The 11387-nt window shown below is 41.9% G+C and overlaps 1 pseudogene; it reads right to left on the reverse strand.

Annotated features, from left to right (window-relative positions):
- Positions 1-237: 237 nt before the first annotated feature.
- LOC118654464 lies at positions 238-1347 on the reverse strand (annotated as a pseudogene).
- Between the last annotated feature and the right edge of the window lie 10040 nt (positions 1348-11387).

An 11387-nucleotide genomic window follows, 5' to 3' on the forward strand; every position in this document is an offset into this window, starting at 1 on the left:
AAATTTGTGTAACTTTGTGACAGATAAACTGATCATAGCTACATTTTATTGAGTTAAGTCCATCAGAAATCCAAACCTTAATTCATATTTTGTCCTTATAGAAAAATACAATCCATTTTATGAGTTTCTATAAATAAATTATGGATAAAAAATAGACACTGTTTCTAATGGTCTCCTTGGGAAGATACCCATGCAGACTGTAACATTTAACTTCAAAATATATTTAATTCTTTCCTATCCTTTTTTGTTTTCCAAGTAACTAGTAATAAATAAACTAATGATTACTGTGTGGTAGGGAAAAACTTTTTAGTCATTTTTCCATCTAAGAATTTCATTAAATGAACATGTGGCATATCTCGTAGTAATATGAATAGACGATAACTGGAAATCTAGTTTTACTTTTTAAACTACAAATGGTTGGCAACTGTTTCCTTAATAGTTATTGCAGGAGTAGGTCCAACATGAGTCCATATATAGCCCTTTTCTGGTCTGTTGGGAATTGTGGGAAATGGTGATGAAAGTGACTTGAAATATTCAGAGGATGCATGATAAACAAACTCCAAGTATTCCATCTTCCTGGGAAGATCCTCCTCTGGTCCTATGATGTAGGATGCAGGATCGAATCGGTCCTGTCCATGGGGCTAGAAAGAGTGGGGATGAGCCACGTCAGTGCTGCGCTCTTCTCACAGTACTGGTCCTGGATAAAACTCCGGACCTGAGCATAGTAGGATTTTCCATCTTGCTCATCAATCACAGAAACAACATCTCCAATTTGGTAATATACCCCCTTGTAGAAGATTTGCAAATTTGAACGGCCTGAGCTAATAAAATTATACACCAGTCACTTTCCTTCAGGTTAAAGCAGCCAGCAGTCTGCCATGGCATTTCCTATATAGAAGTTTGTGTAACTTTGTGATTATGGTGGAAACTGACTCAGGCGCTTTGATGGGGTTTTTTAATTTAAAAATATGTCTTCTCCCTTTTCCTTTAGTGGAAACCTTCTTCTCAGCAGCTGGAGCAGACTTGTACTTAGTGTTGCGGAGCCGAGCAGACCTCCGGTGAATTTCCTGCTTACTTGCCGCCCCCGCCCCCGCCCCCGCCCCCGCCCCCGTTGCTCTGCGAAGGGGCGGCCGAGGTGCTGGAGAAGGTGGCCGCCCGCCCCGAGGCCCCCGCCACCGCCACCGCTGCCCCCGGTCCCGCCGGCGGCCCCCGAGCCCGAGCCGGCGCCCCCGCCGCCGCGCGGCCCGAGCAGTGGAGGCACAGGATGTCCCCCTGCGGGCTTTTCTTCCACATGGAGGACGACGTGGTCTTGCAGATGCTGCAGGTGGGCTTCAGGCCCAGAGGCATGGTGGCCGGCTCGGGCGGCCCCCGCGGGCGCAGCGACACGGGAATGGCGACCGCCGGCCCGGCCGCCCGATAGCCGGCCCGCCACGTCCAGCGACAGTGAAAGCGACTGGGCGCGGGCGCTACCCTGTCCACGCCAGGACCGGACTGCGGCCGCTGTCCCCGGAGGCCAGAAGCGAGTCGCCCCGCGCTGAGCCCAGCACCACCCCGGGTGCCCGCGGCGCCAGAGGCGAAGCCTAGAGGGGGAGAAATTTTAAAAAAAGTTATGAAGGGAGGGAAAAGAAAGAAAAATGAAAACCACTGAATTAACTATTGCAACAGCTTCCTATCTGGTCTCTCTACCCCCAGTCTTTATCCTTCCAATCTGCTTGGAAATGTTGCTATGAATTGTGGTTTATGCATTAATGTTTTTAAAAACATTTTAAAACATAAATACTACATGAATATGGTTTTGCAGTAAATAGCCCAAACAATAAAGAAGTCTCTGACTGTGCTCTTCCAGCTTCTGCACTAGTGATATTTTGGATTCAATTCTTTGCTGTGGGAGTTGTCCCATGGATTGTAGGATGTTTAGCAACATCCCTGGCCTCTGTCCACTAGTTGTCAGTACTTCTCTGCCAGTTGTGACAACTAAAAGAACATCTGGAGACATTGGGAAATATCCTCTGGAGAGTAAAACCTCCTTCTTTTGAGAAAAACTGCTAAAGAATAAAAAGTGCATGCTCTCTTCACCTCCATCAATCCCACTCCCCTCCTCAGAGAAGAGCATTAATATCAGTTTACAACTATCATTCCAGACCTTTTCACTGTATTTACATACATATGTATGTATATAGCATGGGTGGAGAATATCTGACCCATGGATCATATAAGGCCCAATAAATCATTTGGTCTGGCCCTGCCAAGACATCAGGGTTATTGATTAAATGTTTGACCAAATATAGCAGGCTAGTTTTTAAGCTGACAATTTGGTATGGTCCTTGAATGATGTTATAAATATCCAAATGGCCCTTGGCAGGAAAAAGGTTCCCCACCTTTGGTATATAGCAATGTGATTTTTCCAAAATGCAGATTTGATTATATCACTTTTCTGATCCAATTTCTTCCAAATAGTCTGTAGGAGAAAATGCAAAATTCTTAGGCATATACTGGTAAGGGTTTCTTTAGGTTCTTTTCCTGCTGTCCCTTTTTTAGGCTCTTTATGCTGTCAGCCCCTTCTTGCAGTTGAGCTTCTCACTATAGAAGCTGAAAATGCCATATACTCATGTTCCCAAACTCCCTTGCCTTTAGGGCATGGGCAGGGGACTGGAAGGGATGTCTGATGGGGAGCTTCAGGGAAAGGATTTCTTGCCCACCAAAAGGTCACATGTGTAATAAAGTGGTCCTCTTGTCCTTCCCTGGATGTGGTTGTGCCTACCTTTGACACAATAACTATTTTGCAATCCAGAAGAGAGAGATTGTTGACAAACTAAGGATAATAGAACAGAAGGATAAGAAAGTCTCTGGGTCCTTGATAACAACATTGAACCACTGAAGCTGCCTTGGAATCACCTTGCTCTGGGCCTCTTATCATGTGAGATAATAAGCTAATTAATGTTCAGGTGTCCATGATACTTTTACACAAATATCCAGTTACTTGCAATTGAAAGTACTCTAATACATACCATATTTAACAAATTATACTTACATGACTACCCTAGTTCATTTTTTGTGCCTGCTGGTTTCTCTGTTTGGAATGCATTCTCCATCATATCTGCATGACAAGTACTCATATACTCAGTTCCATCTTAAGTGTCATCTTCTTCCCGAGATAATAAAGATTAGAGCAGAAATAAATGACATAGAGACCAAAAAAACAATACAGAAAATCAATGAAACCAAGAGCTGGTTCTTTGAAAGGATAAACAAGATTGACAAACCTCTAGCCAGACTCACCAAGAAGCAAAGAGAGAGGACCCAAATAAACAAAATCAGAAACGATAAAGGCGAAATAACAACAGACCCCACAGAAATACAAATGATTGTTAAAAAATACTATGGACAGCTCTACTCCAACAAACTAGACAACCTGGAGGAAATGGACAAATTCCTAGAAAAATACAACATTCCAAAACTCAATCAGGAAGAATCTAAAAATCTCAACAGGCCAATAACTATGGAAGAAATTGAAGCAGTCATCAAAAAGCTTCCAGCAAACAAAAGCCCAGGACCAGACGGCTTCACAGGGGAGTTTTACCAAACATTCAAGGAAGAACTAAAACCTATCCTCCTCAGACTACTACAAAAAATCCAAGAGGAAGGAACACTTCCAAGCTCATTCTATGAAGCCAGCATCACCCTAATACCAAACCAGGTAAAGACAACACAATGAAAGAGAATTACAGGCCAATATCCCTCATGAACATAGATGCCAAACTCCTCAACAAAATCTTAGCAAATCGGATCCAGCAGTACATCAGAAAGATCATATACCACGATCACGTAGGATTTATCCCAGGGATGCAAGGATGGTACAATATCCGCAAATCAATAAACGTGATACATCACGTAAACAAATTGAAAGAAAAAAAAACCACATGGTCATATCAATTGATGCAGAAAAAGCATTTGACAAAATTCAACACCCATTTTTGATAAAAGCTCTCAGCAAGGTGGGAGTAGAAGGATCATACCTCAACATAATAAAAGCCATATATGACAGGCCCACAGCCAACATCATACTCAATGGACAAAAAGTAACACCATTTCCCCTAAGAACAGGAACAAGACAGGGATGCCCACTCTCACCACTCCTGTTCAACATAGTACTGGAAGTGTTAGCCATTGCAATTCGGCAAGAAGAAGAAATAAAAGGCATCCAAATTGGAAAAGAGGAAGTAAAACTGTCCTTATTTGCAGACATGATATTATACATACAAAACACTAGAGACTCCATCAAAAAGCTACTGGACTTAATACATGAATTTGGCAATGTAGCAGGATACAAAATTAACCCCAAGAAATCCGAGGCATTTCTATACACCAATAGTGAACTTTCAGAAAGAGAGATTATAAAAACTATCCCGTTTGCCATCGCACCAAAAAAATTAAGCTACCTAGGAATAAACTTAACTAAAGAGGTAAAAGACCTCTACTCAGAAAACTACAGGACGTTGAAAAAAGATATAGAGGAAGACATAAACAGATGGAATAACATACCGTGTTCATGGATTGGTAGAATCAACATCATTAAAATGTCCATACTACCCAAAGCAATCTATAAATTCAACGCACTTCCCATTTAAAATACCAACGGCATACTTCACAGATCTAGAACAAACTCTCCAAAAATTCATCTGGAATAAAAAAAGGCCCCGAATAGCTGCAGCAATCCTGAAAAAGACCAAAGTAGGTCGGATCTCAATACCAGATATCAAGTTGTATTACAAAGCCACTGTTCTCAAAACTGCCTGGTACTGGCACAAGAATAGGCATGTAGATCAATGGAATAGAATAGAGAGCCCAGAAATTGGCCCGAACCAATATGCTCAATTAATATTTGACAAAGGAGGCAAGAACATACAATGGAGCCAAGATAGTCTCTTCAATAAATGGTGTTGGGAAAATTGGACAGATATATGCAATAAAATGAAACTAGACCACCAACTTACACCATACACAAAAATAAACTCAAAATGGATAAAGGACTTAAATGTACGACAGGAAACCATAAAAATTCTAGAAGAATCCAAAGGCAACAAAATCTTAGACATATGCCGAAGCAATTTCTTCACTGATACAGCTCCTAGGGCACTTGAAACGAAAGAGAAAATGAACAAATGGGACTACATCAAAATAAAAAGCTTCTGCACAGCAAAAGAAACCATCAACAAAACAACGAGAAAACCCACTGTGTGGGAAAACATATTTGCCAATGTCATATCTGATAAGGGCCTAATCTCCAAAATTTATAGGGAACTCATACAACTTAACAAAAGGAAGATAAACAATCCAATCAAAAAATGGGCAAAGGACCTAAATAGACACCTTTCAAAAGAGGACATTCAGAAAGCCAAGAGACATATGAAAACATGCTCAAAGTCACTAATCATCCGAGAGATGCAAATCAAAACAACAATGAGGTACCATCTCACACCTGTCAGACTGGCTATAATCAACAAATCAACAAACGACAAGTGCTGGAGAGGATGTGGAGAAAAAGGAACACTTGTGCACTGCTGGTGGGAATGCAGACTGGTGCAGCCACTATGGAAGACAGTATGGAGTTTCCTTAAAAAACTGAAAATGGAACTCCCATTTGACCCTGTGATCCCACTTCTAGGAATATATCCCAAGAAACCAGAAACACCAATCAGAAAGGATATATGCACCCCTATGTTCATAGCAGCACAATTCACCATAGCTAAGATCTGGAAACAGCCTAAGTGCCCATCAGTAGATGAATGGATTAGAAAACTGTGGTACATCTACACGATGGAATACTATGCTGCTCTAAAAAGGAAGGAACTCTTACCATTTGCAACGTCATGGATGGAACTGGAGAGCATTATGCTAAGTGAAATAAGCCAGTCAATGAAGGAAAAATACCACATGATCTCACTCATTCATGGATATTAGAGACCATTATAAACTTTTGAACAATAATAGATACAGAGGCAGAGCTGCCTCAAACAGATTGTCAAACTGCGGCAGGAAGGCCGGGGAGGGTTGGGGGGCAGGAGGTAGGGGGGTAAGAGATCAACTAAAGGACTTGTATGCATGCATATAAGCATAACCAGTGGACATAAGACATTGGGGGATAGGGGAGGCTAGGGGACTGTCTAGGGCGGGGGGATAAAATGGACACATATGTAATACCCTTTGTAATACTTTAAGCAATATATATATATATATATATATATATATATATATATATATATAGTCATCTTCTTCCCTATGAAAACTTTCTAACTATCAACTTATACCCTGAAATGACAACCATCCCTACTTCATGAATCTATTTTATCTTGTTCATATTTTATTATAATTGCAATTTACCTATGTGTCTACTTTCCCATTAGACTGTGATCCACCTTGATGGATGAGGCTACATATGATTCAATTCTGAATGAATGTGCTCATCATAAGGCTTGACAGAGAGCAAAGACTTAGTAAATGTTTATTGAGTGAATGGATGGTTAGGTTAGATGATAAGTGAATGAATGAAGTAGCTGAGGTAGGAAATGGTAAATAGCCCATTTCTTTGAATGTCCTACTTTAGCCCATGCTGGTTTAGACCTTCAAAACTCAGAAAGGGGGAGGGTTCTATGGATAGTAGAGGTCCTCAATCCATTTCTACTGAAGATTGCTACCACTGCTCTAGCCATGTTGGGGTCCAACCCCAGCAGGTCCAGGGGTCTTACTCAGACTGTCCTTGCTTTAGAAGAACATGGTCTAAAAATAGCCCCAGAAAAGATTCAGACTAAACCTTCTTTTTCCTACTTAGGCAGAATATTACATACCTCTACTATCACCCACCAGCCTTCACAATTAAGAAAAGATCATTTAAACACATTAAATGATTATCAGAAACTATTAGATGATATCAACTGGGTCAGGTCATATCTAAAAATAACCACTCTTGACTTAAAACCTTTATTTGACATTTTAAAGGGAGATTCTAACCCTAAGTCTCCCCAACAATTAACTGTAGAAGGAGAAAGGGCTATAGCAAAAATAGAACAGGCCATCAATAAACAGCAACTACAGTATCTAGATTATTCCAAATCTTGGGCCTTAATTATTCTATCCACTAAATATACTCCTACAGGATGCTTATGGCAGGAAGGACCATTAGAATGGATACATTTACCTGTCACTTCTAGGAAGGTTGTACTATCCTATCCCTCCCTAGTGGCCACTCTCATTATCAAAGGTAGACGACGGAGTATCAAACTCTTTGGAAGAGAAGTTACTGAGATAATAATACCTTATAAAGGAGAACAATTAGACACACTATTACAATTTGAAGAAGAGTGGCAAATAGCTATAGGTAACTTCCCAGGACAAATTTTACATCATTTGCCAAGATCACCTATATTGCAATTTCTCTCCCTACATCTGTTTATATTTCCTATTAAATGTTCAAAAGAGCCATTATCACCTCCTGCCTCCTTAGTATTCACAGATGGTAGTTAATTGTAGGGCAGTAATAATCATTGACTCAATAACCCATGTTCAACAAATCCTAGAGACGTCAGCCCAGAGAACAGAGTTTTTGGCAATCATTTATGCTTTTGAACAATTGCAACAGGTTCCCTTTAACTTCTACACTGACTCTCAATATATAGTTAAATTATTTCCTCATATTGAGACCGTGACTCTCCCACAAGGAAGAACAGCCATTTTCTCTTTGTTAACTCAGCTACAAACTTACATTGATAAACAAGAAAAGGCTTTCTATATTGGACATATTAGAGCTCATTCCTGCCTACCAGGACCCTTAAGTGAAGGAAATTATCAGGCGGATCTAGTAACTCTCCCAGTAGTTTGTACAGCTCTAGAAGAAGCCCGGTGGTCTCATACTATTCACCATCAAAATGTTTCTGCTCTCTGTCTATATTATCGCATATCTAGAGAAGCTGCTCGAAGTATTGTGCGTGGCTGCGGCCATTGTCCTACTCATTTTCCTAGCCCTGCTACTGGAGTTAATCCAAGAGGACTTAGACCCTGTGACTTATGGCAGATAGATATTACTCGTGTCTCATCTTTTGGCAAATTTTGCTATGTGCATGTTTGTATTGATACCTTTTCTCATTTTATCCTTGCTTCTGCACGTACAGGAGAAGCCTTTAAAGATGTAAGTCAAGGTTGGAGAAAATGGAGACCAGCAGGAAGGTAGGGAGGGAGAGAGTGTGAGAGCGCAAGGAAGTGATAGAGGAGTGTGTGGACGTGTGTGGTGTGTGTGTATGAGCTAGGGACAGTTAGATTCTGCAGGTCTTCTAAGGGGCTGCTAAACCGGGCAGTCTTAGGCGGCAGAGTCCCGCTCCCTGAGCGGACACTCCTGGGCGGCCAGCACAGGCATGGCGACCATGCCATCTTGGGAAACAGAGCTGCTTGAGACTACGATCCTGGCCTCAGCACCACCCAGTCTGATCTCAGACGCATACCAGGACCCTGCAGCCACTTGGGACAGAGACCTGTGACCACAGCTACAGACCTGTGGACTCCAAAAGTTCAGAAACCCCCGCGGCAGATCCCTGAGTAACAGAGCCCATCCCCTCTTCCAGCAGGCTTGTGGGCAGCGCCAGAGTAACTAACTGATAGACCCACCCCTTGCCGGGGCCTCAGCGCTCCAGGAACTTTGGCCTGGAAGTGCGCAAGCACCTTGGAACTGACCCCGCATAGGGCCGGGTTCAGGAGTCCTGGGCTGGGAGCAATCCTGCAAACACTGGGAACTGGTCCTGCTCGCACTGCCAGCTCCAGGAACCCTGGGCTGGGAGCAAACACGCGAACCCCAGGAACTGATCCTACGTGCACTGAGGGCTTCTGAGCCCTGGGCTGGGAGCAATCGCACGAACACCGGGAATTTGTCCCGCTTAGCACAGGCCCAGGGACCCCGATTCTCTGGGCAGGAGGCAGCACCAAGCACCAGTGACTTGACTGTGTTTCTTATCACCTGCGCCTGAGATCCTGATTCCCTGTGCATTCATACTAAGAGCCAGTGACTCCAATTCCTGGTGCAAGGGCACACAGGGACCCTGATTCTCAAGGCAAGGTCGTGCGAAGCAACAGAGACACTGATACTGGATTCTTGGGGAACTCTGTCTCCTGGCGCACGCTAGGGGGCTCTGGTTTTCAAAAAGCTTCAGGGGGAAAAAAAAAAAAAAAAAGCTGCAGGGGGGTCTCTGTTCCAGCACAGTGCAGGCAGGGTCCCTGATTCTAAGGGCGCATACGAGGCCACATTAAGTGCTGACAACACTGACTCTGAGCGAGCCTGGTTCCCACCAACCCAAAACAACCACACATCTTAGTGTCAGAGCTCGTCAGTGACACTAGGGTGGTGGGAGGCTCCCACTGCACACGGCCCAGGCCCATGTAACTTGACGTTTGAACCATCAAGAGATAATCAGAATGAAGAGACGAAACAACACCCAGAGGAAAGACAATGAGGAGTCGCCAAGAAAGGAAATTAATGAAGTTGAAGCATGCAACATGACAGAAAAAGAATTCAGAATAATGGTTGTACAATTCATTCACCGGATGGATGAGAAAATCAACAACCTATGCAAGAATCAGGAAGAAATGAAAAGTGATGTAGCTGCAATCAAAAACATCATGGAAAGTTTCAACAGCAGACTAGAAGAAGCAGAGGACTGAATTAGTGAGTTAGAAGATAAGGCAGAGAAACAAGCTCAATCTGAACAGCAACTGGAGAAAAGAATTAAAAAGCAAGAGGAGAGCCTAAGGGAGATTCGGGACAACATGAAACGAAGTAACATACGCATAATAGGGCTGCAAGAAGGACAAGAAGGGCAGCAAGGATTAGAAAATCTATTTGAAGAAATAATGTCAGAAAACTTCCCAGATATGGGGAAGAAAAAAGTTACACAAGTACAGAGAGTCCCAGGCAAGATGAACCCCAAAAGACCCACACCAAGACAAATCATAATAACGATGGCAAATGTACAAGACAAAGACAGAATCTTAAAGGCTGCAAGAGAGAGACTGAGAGTTACCTACAAAGGATCCGCCATCAGACTATCCAATGATTTCTCAACAGAAACACATCAGACCAGAAAAGAATGGACAGAAATTTACAAAGTGATGCAAAGCAAAGGACTGAATCCAAGATTACTCTATCCAGCAAGGCTATCATTCAAAATTGAAGGGGAAATAAGAAGCTTCACAGACAAAAAAAAAGGCTAAGGGAGTTTATCACCACCAAGCCAGCAATGCAAGAAATGCTAAAGGGACTGGTGTAAAAGAAGAACTAAAAAGCCCAGAAAGAAAACAGCCACAAAAAAATAGAAATGGCTACAAACAAGTACCTTTCAATAATAACTTTAATGTAAATGGACTAAATGGTCCAATCAAAAGACATCAAGTGGAGGAATGGATAAAAAAACATGACCCATATATTTGCTGTCTACAAGAGATCCACCTCATTAGAAGGGACTCACACAGACTGAAAGTGAAAGGATGGAAAAATATCTTTTAGGCAAATGGAAAGGAAAAAAAAGCTGGGGTAGCAATACTTATATCGGACAAAATAGACCTCTAAGTGAAGGCCATAACAAGAGATAAGGGAGGCCACTTCATAATACTAAAGGGATCAATACAATAAGAAGATATAACCCTGATAAACATATATGCACCCAATGCAGGAGCACCACATACATAAGAAAACTCCTGGAAGATATCAGGGGGGAGATCGACAACAATACAATCATAGTAGGGGACTTTAATACACCACTGACATCACTGGATAAATCCGCTAGACAAAAACTCAGCAAAGAAACAGCAATCCTAAATGACTCACTAGATAAGATGGACTTGACATCTTCAGAACACTTCACCCCAAAGCCACAAAATATACGTTCTTATCAAGTGCTCATGGGACATCTTCAAAAATAGACCACATATTGGGTCACAAACAAAGTCTCCCCAAATTCAAGAAGATTGAAATCATACCAAGCATCTTCTCAGGCCACAAGGGCATAATATTAGAAATAAACTACAATAAAAAACAACTCAAAAATACTCAAACACTTGGAAGCTGACATAGCATGTTATTAGATATTGATTGGTTACCAATGAGATCAAAGAAGAAAGTAATAAAAACATCCTGGAAAACTAATGAAAAACAAAAAAACAACAATCCAAAACCTTTGGGACACAATGAAAGAAGCAGTCCTGAGAGGGAAGTTTATAGCTCTCTACAGGCCTATCTCAACAAACAAGAAAAAATGGTAGTTAAATCATATCTAAATCTACAGCTCAAAGAAATTAGAAGAGAGCAACAAGAAAACCCCAGAGTGAGCAGAAGGAAGGAGAGAATAAGA

The sequence above is a fragment of the Myotis myotis genome, unplaced genomic scaffold, assembly GCF_014108235.1.
Source record: "Myotis myotis isolate mMyoMyo1 unplaced genomic scaffold, mMyoMyo1.p scaffold_m19_p_4, whole genome shotgun sequence".
Classification (NCBI taxonomy): domain Eukaryota; kingdom Metazoa; phylum Chordata; class Mammalia; order Chiroptera; family Vespertilionidae; genus Myotis; species Myotis myotis.